The following is a 6,718-nucleotide window of genomic DNA, read 5'->3' as shown; positions in this document are numbered from 1 at the left end:
CAGATCATGGTGAGGTCAGGTGCAGGAAAGAAGCTTCCCTGCAGCTCATTGTGCCTTGGGGGTGCTCCAAGGCCCATACAGCCCCTCTCACTTGCCAGGTGATCAGCAACAAAGGGCCACACAGTCCCTTTTCTAACCCTATACCACAGGGGGACATCAGCTCAGTTTACCTTGCGCCTTTGCTTCCACCAAGGCTCACACTGCCTGCAGAGAGGCACATAGGAGACCCCATCTCCTCTGCTCAGCCTCAGCCAAACTAAGAGCCCAGCTGCCAGCAGAGCAATCCTCAGCATCTCTTGAGACCACAAGAGCAAGAAGAACGCCAGAGGCAAAGGCCTATTTTAATCTCGCTGTTACCTGGATCATCCTGGTCATGAGGAACACTACATTGTTTCAGCTGTAGCAGCCACACTAAAAAAAAAGAGATAATAAACAATTAAAAGAGATCATTATTTCTCTAGTCATCTTTTAACTCCATCCCTTCACCTTGGAAAGGTGCAGGGAGATCATGAGTAAGACCAAGTCTCTGGATATCTTTCAAAAGCATTTCTGACATGAGTCAGAGACAAAAATGCCACAGGCCTGCTCTGAGGCCCACAGCAAGAAAGGAAGCACTGCTGTAGGCACTGAGAGGATCTGGAAAGGCAGATGAGCCTGATAAGGGCTGTAATGGGCTTAACAGAGGTCCCAGGGTAAGTTTCATCCTCACCTGGGGGTGTTCAGTTGTGGTCTGGGCTGGCTCTGAGGGACTCCTCTTAATAAAGGGTCTCTTTTTTTGGCAAGTGTGAGAGCTGCAGTCTGACTGGTGGGTGGGTTGCTCAGACAGTCTTCCAGTAATGAGGATTTTTGCTGCATAAGAGAGAATCTCTAGGGAACTATTTATAAGTGATCCAACAGGAATCCATATCATCCCTCAGTCCAAAGCTGCCTGCAGACCTGTGTTAAAGCCCACAGGAAATTTTGGATCAGGTCTCCACATTCTCCAGTGCTTTCCTCTCATGTTCTTACACTGCAAGAGCATACCTCAATCAGGCAACATGAAAGCAGCTCCTCAGCATGGCAACACACCCAGGCCTGACCCATAACACCCCCTGCCACACCAGGACTGGGCTTCACAGCAGTGCAGGTGGTCAAGTGTTATCACACTCCAGTGTTCAGTACTTGCATGAAAAATGGAGATTCAGCAGTAAACTGACATCTCAGATGCAGCTTCATATTATGCATATACCTCATGTGAGAGCAAGGCTCATTCATTACTCAAGAGGAGACCATAATTGTGCATATTTTAGAAACAGGCAGGTCAAAGAACACTCCTTAGAACACCTTGAAAACATCAAGGGCAAGAATTAGGCTGAGAAGCACTTTTCTTCAGAGGAGCACTGGTTTCTCAAAATATTTTGAACATTTGTAAGTGTTTTAGGAGAGTGAAGGAAGAAAAAACACTCCACATTCAGAAGATGGGGAGTCCTTGACAGATTTGTTTCCCTCACTTGTAATTTTCAGCAAGTTTATCAATTTAAAAAAATATAAATTATCTGCAGAACACTAGGAGGGGAAATCGAAATAACTCTCAGGAAGTTACCAGGGCAGTTTTCACTCCCATTTTAGAAATATATGAAGACATTGACCCATAAATCCTCAGAGAGAGTATTCCTGTTAGACCAAGGATGCATTAGACTCCTTTTTGCTTCAAACAAGGCTGAGGAATACTGCCAGGAGCAATTTTAAACCTACTGCAATGTACATGGAATCTGAGGAACAAAAAGGGTTAACACCTTAAGCTACATATTTGGTCTATCTTAAAACTCAGTCCCATTGTACAGAATAAACCCGGCCTCCTTTGAGTCACCTGAATTATTCCAGATGCACATCCATGTGACAAAGCTGACATCACGGCCCAGAGGAACACTTGCCATTTCCCCTGGAGTGGATTCCCTGTCTGATGTAGTCCCTTTTTGGGCAGAGATCAAACAGACACGTCAAGCTTTCCCAAGAGCCCTTAGTGACAGAAATGAGTCTCCGAAAAGATCAGCAAGCTTATACCTTCCTTTTGCCTAACAAACACAAACCTCCTCTCCAGGCAGTTGCACTGGTGGCTTTCCAGGCTCTCCTTGGAGAGATAGATTACAGAGGCAGCACCAAGTCCCACTGGGCAGATGTATAGTAAACAATACATGAAGATGGAAATATTTACAACCTTAATAGGGAGGAAGAAGCAACAGGAAGAGAGGCAGAGACAGATTCAACCCCCATTTCAATAGGGGAAGAGCATCATCATCTGAGAAACACCATCAAGGACTGTGCCAGGCAGTGCTCACAGGAGGGCTGATGTTTTTGTAGCTCAGCCCAAAGCACCAATTTTCAAGGTGGAAGTGACTTTTTCCAGAATGGTACAGCTATTCAATATCCAGGCTAGGAGCAAAACCAAGGTCCCTGCCCTTCTTCTAGAGCTTGGCCTCATCCTCCACTCTGCACAGCAAATAGCAAGAGGATTGGCCAAGGAGAGAGAACATTTTCTTGCATGGCAGAGTGAAAATTGGAGCAAAAGGTGTTATCCAAAAGTCAAAACTAAAACCTACAATAAGATCTTGTGATGGGCAGTAACACTCATGGGCTCTATAAGGAAAAGCAATCCCATTTGTCTGACATACTCCATATTAATTATCTATGTGGTGTGAAAGCTAATGGTGAGCAGTACAGTCCTAGGATCTGTAAACCACGGATCTCAGGAAAAAAAATGAATAAAAGCATTATACCTGTCTGCCAAAGGCCTCACCCTCAGCTCCTGAGGCCCTTAACCCTAGAAATCATCTAATGCCACTCCTGGAAGCAGGCTCCAACTCTCTCCTCAGAGAGGGACTCAGCTTAACATTAAGTTTTTCACTGAAAGCAGGAGATAATGGCCCTGACAAAATGAGGCCTCAGGGGCAAAAGTATCCCTGGGACTGTGCCTACATTAAGAAAAAAAATAGAATTGTATGCTTGACTGGACTGCACATCTCTTGTTTTGTCTAACTGAGGATGATCTAAAGTCCTGTTGTGTAGCAGGCAGATCACAGATAAAGACTTAATGAGTGAGGAAGCCTTTCCTTCTTTTTCTGAATCACTCCTATGGATGCCCAAGGTTATTGCAAATTATTGCATCAACACTGAATCACTCCCTCCTTGGCATATTTAAGTACGATTAATCCCCTTCATAAAATTTTTTCATTCCATTGAACCAAAAAATGTATAGAAGGGAGAAGAAAATGTGCAATATGCTTACTTTCAGCATCCCAAGTCACTTAGTCTCAACTTGAATTTTACCTACACAACCAGACAGCAGCACTAGTTATTACATCAGGAGTTTGGAAACAAAGGAGAAAGAGCAGGTGAAGCAAGCCCAGGAGACATCCAAAAGGAAAATATCTTTAAAGCGCCCCTGAATTAGTGACACTTACCTGTTTGTTCCATTTTGTGCCTCTGGGTTTCTCTGAAATAGAGAAGAGCAATTATGAAGTGACCCACTTTCCTCCTGTTTAGTGTAAGGAGGAAACAGGGGGAAGGGGATGAAGGGGAGGAGACAGAGAGTTGCAGAAGGGTAATATCAAAGGGTAGAGAAGGAAAAAAATCCCAAATCCTTACAGCAGGTAGGAGGGTAAATTGTGATGACCCAGTTTAACGGAAGAGCAGGAACTAGACCTACTAACAGTCAACACCTTCCCACGCACTCTAAGGAGAGGAAACAGCAAAGGAGAGGAAAAAACTTGGTGCTTACAGCTCCGCTTTGAGCTACAAACTCATTTCTCCAGGACAAAGTTTGTGCAAGGGAAGTTTCATGACAAAAGAGCAGCTGTCTCTCACCAGCCCTTTTACCTGTGTAAGGGAGGGGTGCAGCCACAGCCACATCCTGGTGGGGATGGAGCAAATCAGGTGCAAAAAGTTAAGGTCAAAAGAGCTCAGCCAGTTTTCATTAGCTGAGGCTGCCTCACAGGTGAGGGTGGGAGACACATCAGGATGCCAGGGAAATGGCCAATGTTTCTCCTTGTAAAAGACCCAACTCGTATCACATGTGCTAAAGTCAGAGGAAGTCACCATGGTGGCATGGTCTGACGTGGCAGCTCTAGCCTTCATTTTGGTGTGGGCCAGCATGTTCAGGAGATCCTCATCTGTTGTGGCTTTCACCATGTGCCGTGACAGCTAATGGCCCAGAACCAATACCTCTGTAGGGGACCCTAAGAGCTGTCTGTCTTATGGACAGAAACCAGTATCTGGGAGGAGAAGGGGCGTTCTGGTTTGCTTTACATTTTGCTTCAAGATTAGTGAGGTTTCTGTTTCCCTTCTTAAATCCCATTTACCTCGCTCAGTATAATCAGGCACAAGTGGAATGAAGTTAGTACTTGTGTGCCACTTCACAGCATTCAAAAATGATTCAATAAATACTGTAACAAACACACGTATTGTGCAGTTGGCAATTATAACCATAAAGGAAGGACCAGCCATACCCTCATCTCCAAGTGGGTTATTAAAAATCACAAGCCAGCTTGTTGAACTCACCACAGCTCCACTGATTTCAGAGCCTGCACACAAAGACAACTGCACTTCTCAGTTCCAAAAGTCCCAGTTTTAAATAGCCTGTGTTTCCTGTAAACAAGCAACATCCCCCAAAAGCATAACCTCATTAAAAACGTGAGTTAAACCAGCACCTTAATTTGCACTCACTTAAAGATTAATGGTCAGAGTACATGGCTAAAATCATATGGGGAGCTGCAAGTAAATGACATTTTGTGCTAATACATAGGTGTGTGCCACTGTGTTTTTGTGCTCACGGAAAAGTTAGGCAAAAGAAACTGGAGACTGCATCACAGAACAGCAGTCAATTTACTCAGCACGCTGTAAAACCTAACAGTGGTGGCACGCTGAAAAAGCCCTAAAAGGCCAGATTGGAAAATGCATATTTTGAACTCTTGTTCTTGCTGTTCCTACAGGTGGAAAATGCCTCTGTTGCTCCTCCATGTGCCCACAAGGCACCGACTCGCTGTGGCTGGAGGGAGCTCAGGCTCCCTGCTCCAGCCTGGCTCTGCAGCCCATGGGCTGAGGCAGCCTGAGCTGGGCTCCAAGGGCCTGACATCTCCTTTTCCCAGGCTTGAACGTAACTCCTGGTTGACCACAGCTTCACCCGAACAGGCCTCACCCAGCCAGTGCCAGCAGAGCTCAAAAGTGCAGCTGAAGGAGCATTGGGTGTTTTGTGATCACACAGAAATGGCTGGTGCTTTTAGATGCCCTTGAGTTTGCACAGCAGCCAGAAGGAGTTGTAACATGATTTGATGTTCACATCTCTCAGTTAAGCCTGTGCCCTGCTTTGTGGGACCTCTGTCCTTTCTTAATTCAGCTTTTAGGCAGGTTTCTGAAATGATTCCCAAATTAAGGTTACATGCAAAGGAGGGGAATTAAAATCTGATGATGGTTTATTTTACTAAATCAGGATTGTTTCAAATTAAAAATTGGAGTTTAATCCTTACCTGCTGTCTCAGTCACAGGAACACAGAGAAAGCTGTTTCTATTCCTCTTTCCTCTATAAAATATAGATCATATGGACTTACTCCTTCTTCCTCTGTGTCCAATACCTTTGTTACTCTTGGGCAGAGCTTTCTCCTCATGAAAGCTGAGCTGGGCCTAAAACTCCTATTGTCAAGGTTTCTGGAGACCTCAGACCAGTCCTACCTCCATGCTAGATGAAATCCTCAGAGATATGGTGTCATAGGTTAGCAAGCATAGTCCCGGAAGGGACGTCCTTGCTAAGGGGTGCTTACAGTTTCCTCTGGGAACTGATAGAACCTATCAGCTGGCCAGTTTGAATATGGACAATTCTCTAAGCCACTTAAAGTTGTGATCACCTCTGTGATCCACATTTAAGAATAGGCAAACTCCCCCTCCAAGCTCTCTCTCGTTTCCGGCGCTGGGACAGGCGGCTGCGGGCCCCGTGTGGGGGCCAGCGGGCCCGGCCAGGCCCTGCCTGGGCCAGGCCGGGCCGGGCCACGGCCATCCTGAAGCCATGGACCTGTTCCAGCCATGGAACCCCCCCCACTGCCTTGCCGTGGGCAGCCGGAGCGGCTCGGCTCTCCCCCCTCTCCACTTCGATAAGAAAAATTCAACATTCCAGCTGCAAAGCTGCAAGGCCGAGGTGAGATTAACCCTTTTATTGCTGTGAAGAGCTGAAAACCTGAGGGAAGAGAGAGAGGAGATGCTTAAAGCTGAAATTCTGTTGTGAAGCTATGATATATCAGAGTATCCTGTTGTAATTTCATGAAGATATGGGGGGTGGAGTGTTCAACTCGTGAGCAAAAGCACCTGCGCTGAGATAGGCAGATGCTGACGCAGCTGTAATTTCATGAGAAGTTTGGACAGGGAGAGATGAACCAGATGAGGACTTTTGCTCCAAACGGGAAAGGAGAAAACCTCAGTCCGTAGAGATGAACCAGATGAGGACTTTTGCTCCGAACGGGGAAGGAGAAAACCTCAGTCCGTAGAGATGCTCCCAGAGATAGTCCTAAAGATGAAGATGATGAAGACCCTTTGCTCCCAGGGAAGGAGAAGGGCCTCTGTTTTTGTTTCTGAACGGCTCAACCTTAAAATTGTACCCCAAAAAACTTCAAGAGTGGACCCTCGAAGGCAGTTGCGGGAAAAGCTGCAAGTCGGGGGAAAGGACTCACACGCAGGCAGAGAGACTCCTCTTCCT

The sequence above is a fragment of the Corvus kubaryi genome, unplaced genomic scaffold (assembly GCF_017639235.1).
Source record: "Corvus kubaryi isolate FWS band 111438036 unplaced genomic scaffold, C.kubaryi_AGA036_p1.0 70, whole genome shotgun sequence".
In the NCBI taxonomy this organism is placed as follows: Eukaryota; Metazoa; Chordata; class Aves; order Passeriformes; family Corvidae; genus Corvus; species Corvus kubaryi.
The sequence above is the reverse complement of the archived record's forward strand: the minus strand, read 5'-3'. Positions refer to the sequence as shown.